The sequence below is a fragment of the Odocoileus virginianus genome, chromosome 28 (assembly GCF_023699985.2).
Source record: "Odocoileus virginianus isolate 20LAN1187 ecotype Illinois chromosome 28, Ovbor_1.2, whole genome shotgun sequence".
In the NCBI taxonomy this organism is placed as follows: domain Eukaryota; kingdom Metazoa; phylum Chordata; class Mammalia; order Artiodactyla; family Cervidae; genus Odocoileus; species Odocoileus virginianus.
In genome coordinates this window covers 38,786,539-38,796,722 of record NC_069701.1, presented here as the reverse complement: position 1 = coordinate 38,796,722, position 10,184 = coordinate 38,786,539, and the positions used below count along the sequence as shown (strand labels likewise).

Sequence of the window (10,184 nt, the reverse complement as noted above, 5' to 3'; positions counted from 1 at the left end):
AGGCTGGACTGGTTTGATCTTCTTGCTGTCCAAGGGACTCTCAAGAGTTTTCTCCAACACTGCAGTTCAAAAGCATCAATTCTTTGGCGCTCAGCTTTGTTTATAGTCCAACTCTCACACCCATACATGACTACTGGAAAAATCATAGCTTTGACTAGATGGACCTTTGTTGGCAAAGTAATGTCTCTGCTTTTTAATATGCTGTCTAGGTTGGTCATAACTTTTCTTCCAAGGAGCAAGTGTCTTTTAATTTCCTGGCTGCAGTCACCATCTGCAGTGATTTTGGAGCCCCCCAAAATAACATCAGTCACTGTTTTCATTGTTTCCCCATCTATTTGCCATGAAGTGATGGAACCAGATGCCATGATCTTAGTTTTCTGAATATTGAGTTTTAAGCCAAATTTTCACTCTCCTCTTTCACTTTCATCAAGAGACTCTAGTTCTTCTTCGCTTTCTGCCATAAGGGTGGTGTCATCTGCATATCTCTGGTTATTGATTTCTCCTGGCAATCTTGATTCCAGTTTGTGCTTCATCCAGCCCAGCATTTCTCATGATGTACTCTGCATATAAGTTAAATAAGCAGGGTGACAAAATACAGCCTTGATGTGCTCCTTTCCCAATTTGAACCAGTCTATTTTTCCATGTCCAGTTCTAACTGTTGCTTCTTGACCTCCATACAGATTTCTCAAGAGGCAGGTCAGGTGGTCTGGTATTCCCATCTCTTGAAGAATTTTCCACAGTTTGTTGTGATCCACACAGTCAAAGGCTTTGGCATAGTCAATAAAGCAGAAGTAGATGTTTTTCTGGTATTCTCTTGCTTTTTTGATGATCCAGCAGATGTTGGAAGTTTGATCTCTGGTTCCTCTGTCTTTTCTAAATCCAGCTTGAACATCTAGAAATTCATGGTTCATTTACTGTTGAAGCCTGACTTGGAGAAATTGGATCATTACTTTGTTAACATGTGAGATGAGTGCAACTGTGTGGTAGTTGGAACATTCTTTGGCATTGCCTTTCTTAGGGATTGGAATGAAAACTGACCTTTTCCAGTCCTGTAGCCACTGCTGAACTTTTCAAATTTGCTGGCATATTGAGTGCAGCACTTTCACAGCATCATCTTTAAGACTTGAAATAGCTCAACTGGAATTCCATCACCTCCACTAGCTTTGTTCATAGTGATGCTTCCTAAGGCCCACTTGACTTTGCATTCCAGGATGTCTGGCTCTAGGTTGGTGATCACACCATCGTGATTATCTGGTGATGATCTTTTTTGTATAGTTCTTCTGTGTATTCTTGCCACCTCTTCTTAGTATCTTCTTTCTGTTAGGTCCATGCCGTTTCTGTTCTTTATTGTGCCCCTTTACATGAAATGTTCCCTTGATATCTCTAATTTTCTTGAAGAGATCTCTAGTCTTTCCCATTCTATTATTTTCCTCTATTTCTTTGCACTGCTCCTGAGGAAGGCTTTCTTATCTCTCCTTGCTATTCTTTGGAACTCTGCATTCAGATGGGTATATCTTCCTTTTCTCCTTTTCCTTTCATTTCTCTTCTTTTCATAGTTATTTGTAAGGTCTCCTCAGAAAACCATTTGCCTTTTTGCATTTCTTTTTCTTGGGGATGGTCTTGATCCCTGCCTCCTGTACAATGTCACAACCTCTGTCCATAGTTCTTTAAGTGAAAGTGAAAAGTGAAGTCGCTCAGTCGTGTCTGACTCTTTGCGACCCCATGGACTGTAGCCACCAGGCTCCTCCATCCATGGGATTCTCCAGGCAAGAATACTGGAGTGGGTTGCTGTTTCCTTCTCCAGGGGATCTTCCCGACCCAGGGATCGAACCCAGGTCTCCCGAGTTGCAGGCAGACGCAGGCAGACACTTTAACTTCTGAGCCACCAGGGAAGCCCTAGGCACTCTATCAGACCTAATAAACAGGTCTTTAGATAGATATTTTCAGGAACTGATTTCATAATCCTGATCCTTGCATCTCCTCATATCTGTGTGTGTTGGTCCACTCAACTGTGTCTGACTTTTTGCAACCCCATGGACTGTCGCCCACCAGGCTCTTCTGTCCATGGAATTCTCCAGGCAAGAATAAGGGAAGGGCAGTCATTCGCCACTCCAGGGGATATTCCCAACCTAGGGATCGAACCAAGGTCTCCTGCATTGCAGGCAGATTCTTTACTGTCTGAGTCACCAGGGGAGCTTACCATAACTAGAAAAGCACTAAATCCCTTCATGATGACATCAGCTCTTCATGACAAGCAGAAAACTTTTTGTAAGATAAGTGCTTGATTGCACTGAACCCCCCATTCACCAAAATCTTATGTTGACTAAAAAAAAAAAAAACAAACATGTACAACTTGAGAGTTGTGAGTTAAGTTTTATTTGGGGCAAAATGAGGGCTGGAACCCTGGAGGCAGCATCTCAGACAGCTCTGAGAGACTGCTCCAAAGCGGCAGTGGGGGAAAGTCAATATACAACGTTTTGGTGAAGGACACCATAAAGAACTCAATTTACAAAAGGTTTTTTGTTAGTCATGAGAATTTGATGTCACCATGAAGGGATTTAGTGCTTCTCTAGATATGAGGAGATGCAAGGATTGAGGTCATAAAATCTTTTCCTAAAAACACCCAACTATCTAAAGACCTGTCCCCCAGATTCCCTGGAGCACAGAGCGCCTCGCTCCACCCTGAGCTCCCTCAGGGGTTATTGAAGGTCAACAGCTAGAGCAGCCCGGGGCTCAGTCTCCGTAGAGGCAGATGGCAAATGCCTTTGTTGTTCAGTCATTGGCAATGTTCTTGGTAAGTGCCAATTTGTAGTTGACACTTACATATTGACCTTCCCCCACTAATTCTTTGGAGCAGTTTCTCAGAGCTATCTGGGGTGCTGTCTCTTGGGTTGTGGTTCTCATTTTGCCCCAAATAAAACTTAACATGCAACTCTCTGTGCATCTTTTTTCAGTTGACAGTAATATCATGCTGGTGGTTCTAAGACCTCTGAGTTGGTGGTTAATATGCATAAGAACAGTTTGGGGTGGTGGGGAAGGTGGGGGCTCAGGAATCCGTGTTTCCCACCAGCACCTTGTCCCAATTAGATTCTGTCACGAGTATTACAGATGCCCACAATGAGGAATGCATTTTCTAGCCACATTGGACTCCCCACCCAGGCTTTTGCCTGGGCGGTTTTCTCTATCTGGGGTAGAATACCCCTTCCAACTTCGACCTCCAGGGGAACTCAACCTGGAGGTAGGAGGGAGCCTGGACTGAGAAATGTCTTGCTTCCTAATCAGACTTCAACTTATTTATGTGTCTGAGCTAACTGTCCAAAATCCATACTACTTTTGTTCACAGCAGTCCATTTTCTGAAAACAGTGCTTTCCTGGGGGCTCAGATGGTAAAGAATCTAGCCTACAAGGCAGGAAACCGGGTTCAATCCCTGGGTCAGGAAGATCTCCCTGGAGAAGGGAATGGCAACCCACTCCAGTAATCTTGCTTGGAGAATTCCATGGGGTCACAAAGAGTCAGACACGACTGAGCAACTAACACTTTCACTTTGTTCATAGCGGTCCATATCTAGTTCTCAATTAGTTTCTTTGTTCAGACCTCCACCTGGTGGTACTGACATGAGATTCACCTGAACCTGAGGGAAGCCACCAGACTCAGAATTTCACAGGACCAGCCAGCACTGAGCCCATGTTCCCTGAAAACCGGGTCCATCTCTTGGTTCAGCCAAAAGATCAGGAGAAGGAAGAATTTATTACTTGCAGCAAATAACGAGAACACTGGGGACTTTTCTCAGAGCGATGTATCCCTGAACAGCAAAATTGGGGAAGCTTTAAGCTAAGGGTACCTACATACTCATGAACTGACTTGGGTCCTATATGCATGTTCATGAAGGGGCTTGAATGGAGGGGAATTCAGCATAGAACTGGGGCAAAGGTTGACAGAGTTAGGTTCCAGTTGATCTATTGGTTGAGTACCTGGGGGGTGAGGTGTTAAATCCTGCAAAATAGCTCAGGAAAGTGCTTTAGACTAATCTTTATCATTGAAACAAAACTGGAGTTTACAACTGATTTATTATCTTTGCTGTTGTTAATTCTCTTACCTGATAACAGTGTTTGTGCCCTTAAGAGCATTATTACTGAGATCTGTTCAGGGCCGCATTTTTTTTTTTTTTTTTTTAATCATCTATCTTCTTTCATGGGAGGCAGTAATTTTGGTTTGCTTTGGTCACTTCTGCATCCTCTGGTTGGCACAGAGCCCCATTTTGGAAATGTTCTGTTCAACCAAGCCTTCTAAACTCTCTAGATCCTGAGTGGCCTCGATTTACAGACTAGGAAACTGAGGCTCAGAGAAGGGAAGCCACTTGTCCAAGGTCACACCGAGACTCCTCCCCATCACCATCACCCCCACCACACCACAGCTGCTAAAAGACACAATCACATCAAGTCGTGTGGCACAAGCGCCATTTCCTTCCTCCTGCCCTTCGCAAACCCTTTTTCTCCGACTTCTCCTCCACCTACTAGCGCGTATCTGAGTGTACCCGAACCCCGAGCCCGGCTGCTTTCTGTTATGCTTGCGGCTTTGGTAGACACGTGCTACTCGGGTGAATGAATCGCATGGCCCCACCCCCGCCGACAGCCAATCACAGCCTGTCAAAGCACGGCCACTTCCGCCTATTGCGGGACGCGGCGGGGGCCTTGCGGCCCACGTGGGGCTCTGGAGACAAGGGAGTAGGCGGTGGTGTACCAGGGGCGGGCTCCCCCAGCCTCGTTACCAATCCTGTGGCCCGCTGGGGACGCGCGGGGAGGGGCTAACGTGGGGCGCCAAGGCTTAAACGTGACGGGCGGGCGGGCGTAGGGAGGAGTCCTGGGCAGGGGAGCGGTGAGTGACGGAGGGCGCTGTCCAATAACAGGAGGGGTTGGGCTGCCTGAGCCAATAGGAAGTCCGTAAGGCGGGACTGGGACTGCAGCAAGTTCGGTTGCGCGGAGACCGCAGCTGTTCCCTGTCAGTGGAGGCAGCGGCCGTACAGGCGGTGGCGACGACTTGCGGCGGCAGCGAGGAGGTGAGTGCCGGCGGCGCTGTGCATTTCCCGCTTCCCGCAGCGGGTCGGAGCGGGTGGGCGTGCGCCGGCGCTGCCGCGGGGGACGCTTATGTAAGGGTCGCGCGCGCCAAGGCGGCGCGGGCTCCACGAGTGACGGCTGGAGGAGACGGCGGCGGGCGGCGCGCGACGCGGCGCGACGTGCGCCGCCCCTCCCCTCCCCCTCCGGCGGGGGACTGCCTGCGCGAGCCCTCCGCCCCGCCCCGGGACCCCTCCTCGCGGATCCCTCGCCCCAGTCCTCCCGGCCTGCCAGCCGGCGAGCATCCTCCCCGCGCGGGCACCGCCCGGCCTCGTCCGCCCCGCGCCCAGGGGGGCCGCTGGCGGCCTTATTCCTGCTCTCGGGCCCATTTTGCAGATGGAGAAGCTGAGGGCACGGAGCCCTCAGATGCCTCGCGCGAGGTCCCTGAGGGTTCGAACCCAGGTCTGTCAGAATCCGGAGCCCAAGTGTCCCCCGTCATACTGGAAGTTGCTCAGCTCTGAAGAAAGCCGTGGCGTGTAAGGAGAGGGTTTTCCGTGTTCCGAGTGCCTGCACTCTGCTTCCCATAGGATCCTCCTAGTAACCCCTGGGGGGCATTCTTATAACTCCACTTAGTTGCAGCGGTGGAAGCCTGGGGCGCTCAGAGGCAGTGATTAGGAGGAGGTGGGGCTGGGCTCAGTCCGTTATTTCTACAGTTTTCAGCAGTTTACGAAGTGCAGTGAGTAGCAGCTGGGCCTCGGGCAAATGCCCTCCTGGGCACCAGGCTGAAGCCCTGTCGGGGAGGACCTGCCCTACAGGTTCCTCCCAGCTTGTCTGAGTTGTGTACTCTGAGTGAGTTCTTTCACTTCTGTGGATTCCTTTCCTCATTTCACAAGTGCTGGGGCCAGGTCAGGTCCCTCAGCCCCTGGCACCTTTGAAATTCTTAAAAATCTGACTTTTAAGAGAGAAAGAGTAGACCAGGGAACCCCATTCTTTGAGAAAACTGAGGCTCACAGAGGTACCGATATTTGCCAGATTATAACCAGAGCCTCCCCAGTCTTTACCAAGAGGTCAGCCTTCCCCTTGCTCCCTTACCCCCTGCACCCGCAGCCTTGGCTTCCCCCTCACTCTTCCCCTGCCTGTGTTGGAAACACTTGCATTGGGATGGATGTGGTCAGCATTTCTACCCGCTTGCAGCTACAGCTTTTCTGCTTGCCTGCTCTTCATCTAAACTCTTGAACCCTTGCTTGCATTCTCTGCACACTTGTCATGTTCAGAGCCCTAGATTGGGTGCTGCATGAACCAAGACCCGGGAGATGAGGTGCCCCAGAACTGCCAACAAACTGGTTGGGGGAGAGGAAAAGAAACAGAACGTAAGCAGCCAGTCAGCATGCTGTAGATGTTTGTGGAGAGTGGGTGTGGGCGAGGTATGGCCCAAGGAGGACATGGAGGAGGAAGTTTTGTAGAGGCTGGCACACCAGGGTGAGAGACACCAAGGCCAGGGAGAGGAGAACTGGACTGGCTGGAGGCTGGACGGGCATGGATTGGGGAAGGCTCCATGGACAGAGGTGAATTGCGAGCCTTTTGATTTTGCCGGGGCCAGCAGTGAAGAAACAGTGATGGATTTGAGCAGCCAGGGTTTTACGATGAAGTAGAGGTTAGTTATAAGTAATTAGCGCCTGCCAGAGGAAGGCTGAGGAAGGCGGAAAGAGAGTGTGGAGGAAACAGGTAGGGGTTCCCAATAGAGTGGGACGTTTGGTTGGTCCCCGAACCTCTGCAGGAGACATAACGAGGTGAGGACGCTCGCTAAGTCAGAAGTGAGGTTCTGTCCAAAGGCTCCAGGGTGCTTGGCTGCGCTCTGAGGGCCCAGAAGCAGCGGTCCTGAGCTACAGTTTGCTATGTTTGTATTCTAATAAGCAGCCCGTGAGCAGACGTCCTTCGAGAAGTTTCTTAGTGGCTGCTCTGCCTGTCCTGAAGGAAAGGGCTTTGCTCACTGTGGTTGCTCAATATCTGTTGTTTAAATTAGGCGGCCATTCAGACTTTCCCCAGTTTACCCCAAGTCCCCTCTTCGCCTTATCTCTGTCTCTTTCTCTCCTGAAGCCTGCTCCAGCTCGATCGACTGTCACCTCCAGCGTCACCGCTCAGAGGGGTCTGCCGTGGCGCTAGCCCGGTGGGTCCCTGCTGCCTTTGATGCGCCTGCACGGGCGGCTTGCCTTTTTCTTCCTTTCTGGCCCTCTGCCTTCTTTTCTTCTGTCTCGCTTCCAGAGCCCTGGGTGCTCTGCTCGGTGCCTGTCCTGTCCTGACACTGCTCCCCGGGGCGGGGGGACTAGGGCTCTGCGGGACTGCAGACCGAGGTCTCGTTACAAGTTGCAGCCCGTTCTGGTGCTGCAAGGATGATTGTCACAAATCGGAGGATCTGGGCGGAGGACCTGGGCGGCCCCGGACCATCCACATCCCTCTCCAGCACCCTTCTGTGTGAGCGGGACACCTCACGCACCTCAGCGTTGCCCTTGAGGACTAGTATGGGCCTTCTCTCTGGCTGCCTCCCAGGAGCATCTCACTCTTCTGAGCGGGGCCTCCTCCCTGCATCCGGAAAGTGTGCCTGTTTCGGGGGCTAGTTTCTCTTCCGGAGACGTCCTTCACAGAAGTAGGGCATTTTGCCTGCTCTCTTTGAAGCTTCACCTGGGCCTTCTTGACCCTGTCTTCCCTTCTGTCCTAACTACCTCTAGCCTCAGCTGTGGAAACTTTGCCAAACTGTCAAAGGAGTGGGGCCTGATAGTGGAGGATGGGAAGATGACGAAAAGAGGAAACCATGCCCTCTTACTGAAGGAAAAGGCGGGACCCCACCTCCTGGGCTCTTTCTTCCACTTGGCCCCGCAGGTACCCTCTTCTGCCTCAGCCTCATCTGAGACCACTCGCTGTTGCCCCCTCCTCTGCTCTTATTCCTGGTGACCTTGCTCTCTGCAGGCCTTTTCCTCTTATCTTGTCCTGGCGAAATTACTCTTCAGACTTCTCTGCATTAAGCCTTGTTGAATCTATTGAGTTGGACCTGGGTTCTGCCTTTTAATCGTAATGATGATAAATAATGATTTCTTGTTATAATAAAAGCCAGCCTTTGTTGAGCTCTTACTATGAGGTGGCAGGGACCTTGCTAAGCCCCTTTTATGTATTATTTATCACAACAACCCTACAACAAAAGTGCTGTTAGCTCCTTGTTTACAGATGAGGAACCGTGGGTGGATAACTCCTCCAGAGTCACACAGCTCGCAGAGGGTGCAGCTGGGGTCCGCCCCACGCTCTCCAGGCTCAGGGTACCTGCTTGGGTCCCTCTCATGTGTTATCCTGTTGTTAACCTCTCTTAGCTCGCCCCCAACAACCTGCTTTTTGGCACTTGGGGAGCAGAGCCTCTGCCTTCTGGCACGGTGCCCTGTGCAAGGTGTGTGCTCAAGAAGTATTTTAATGAATTGAATGCCCCAAACACTCATTTTCAGTCTTGACATAATCTACCAAGGCAATTGCTTTTCTCAGAATACAGACTTAGTTCATCTGATGGTGCGTTGGCCTGTGTCTCCATTTTGCTCTTTCCTAACCAGTAGTTAAAGCTGACGGACAGGTGTGGTCATTCAAAGACAAGCAGTCAGTCTGTAAACTCCAGAAAGTGGTCAGGAGCCACTATCTGGGCTCCCATGGGTCCAGACACAGGGCATGCTCTTCGTGTGTGTGGAGTGGGCGGGGGAGGGGTGCTGCTCTCTGCAGGAAGGGATGTGAGGACAGAGTCAGGGAAATAGGAGACGCCATGGCTTCTTCGTTTGTGTGTCAGGTTGCAGAGAGACAGGAACCAAACTCAGAGAACCCAGAGGGGAGGCAGCGCCTAAGGATTGGAGAAGGCTCTGCAGAGAAGATAGGACTGGGGCTAGATGGAGTGGGCAGGAGGACCAGGCACTTAAGATCAAAGAAGAGAAGTTTCTAGAACTTCTTGTTCTTGTGTAGGGGAAGCCAGAAAAGAGCTTTACTTAAATGCTTCTTACTGGGCCCATCAGCTAAGGTCTGAGCGCGTCCTCTGTACCAGGCGGGGTGCCGGCACTTGGAGCGTGTGTGACCTGCTCAGCAGCTCTCTGACCTGGGTGGAGGTGTCACTCCCCTTTCACGGAGGAGGAGACAGGCCTCGAGTGGTCCTGGGAGTGGGGGGCAAGGCAGTGGAGCCCAGGCAGCTGGAGGGCAGAGCGCGGGTGCTCTCAGCCCTGTGTGGCCTGGTGTCCCCATCCCCCCCCCCCCCCCCCCCCGCCCCCAGGTACCCCTCCCTGAGATCAGGGGGCCGGCCGGGGGCGGAAGCACAGCAGCAGTTCTGCTCTGGGTTCTGAGTGTGTGCTCCTGTCTCGCCTGGGTTCTCTGGGGAGCACTTGAAGAGAATCGGGGTAACACTGTCTTCTTCTTTTATTTAGATAGTGCCTGCCTTCTGAGAGCCGACAAACACTGAGGGTAAGTCCTGTGCCTGGATCCAGGTCAGTGGGATGTGCGTGGGTCGTCTCCAGGAGCAACCGCTGTAGATGTCAGCAGCCCTGGCGCTCCGGTGATCAAGCTCAGTCAATAAAAAAGGCCAAGCAGTCCGATTTTTGGAAAATATAAGCAGTCTTTGTCTATTCCCAGCACTTTTGGTTTTCTTGGTTTTCACAAGACCACGGTGTCTGGCTCCCTGCTGGCCCCAGTTGGCAGCTAGCCCGCCTCAGCAGGAGGCCCAGCTTCTGGAAGGGTGTGGCTCAGCAGGCCCATCAGGGGGAGTGGGGTGTGGCTCCTCTGGACCTCAGGAAGCCCCCCCGTAGGGCCAGGCAGTCTCTGAGGAGACCCCTTGAGTCCATGTGGAGGGCAGGCAGCTGGGCAGAGGTTTAAGGCTGCAGGGGGTGGCTCTGTTGGCTGGCTGAAACAGCACTGGACGCGTGTCCCCAAAACAATGCAGGCGGGGGCGGTGGACTTGCCCCTTCTTCCCCATGGCCCTCCGTGTGGCAGCGCGGCCCTGGACAACCTCCTGCTCTTAAGGTTGCCCCTCCCGCGGGAAATGCCACTGATTGCTCTGATCCTGGTGCCTCTCCTCAGCCTGAATTCTGAAGTCGGTGGGCCGGGGACGCCCCTGGTGGTCT

The 10,184-nt window shown here is 51.9% G+C and overlaps 1 protein-coding gene across 3 annotated transcripts in view; it reads left to right on the top strand.

The window, feature by feature from the left end:
- Positions 1-4,967: 4,967 nt before the first annotated feature.
- Positions 4,968-10,184, top strand: part of PC (pyruvate carboxylase) — a 102,068-nt gene continuing 96,851 nt past the window's right edge. For 2 of the 3 annotated variants that reach the window (XM_070457686.1, XM_070457688.1), the window contains exons 1-2: positions 4,968-5,057; positions 9,492-9,528. The gene's annotated coding sequence lies outside the window, so the exon portion shown is untranslated. Of the gene's footprint in view, positions 5,058-5,448; positions 5,589-9,491; positions 9,529-10,184 lie in introns of all 3 variants that reach the window. The other variant, XM_070457687.1, reaches the window with a different exon arrangement.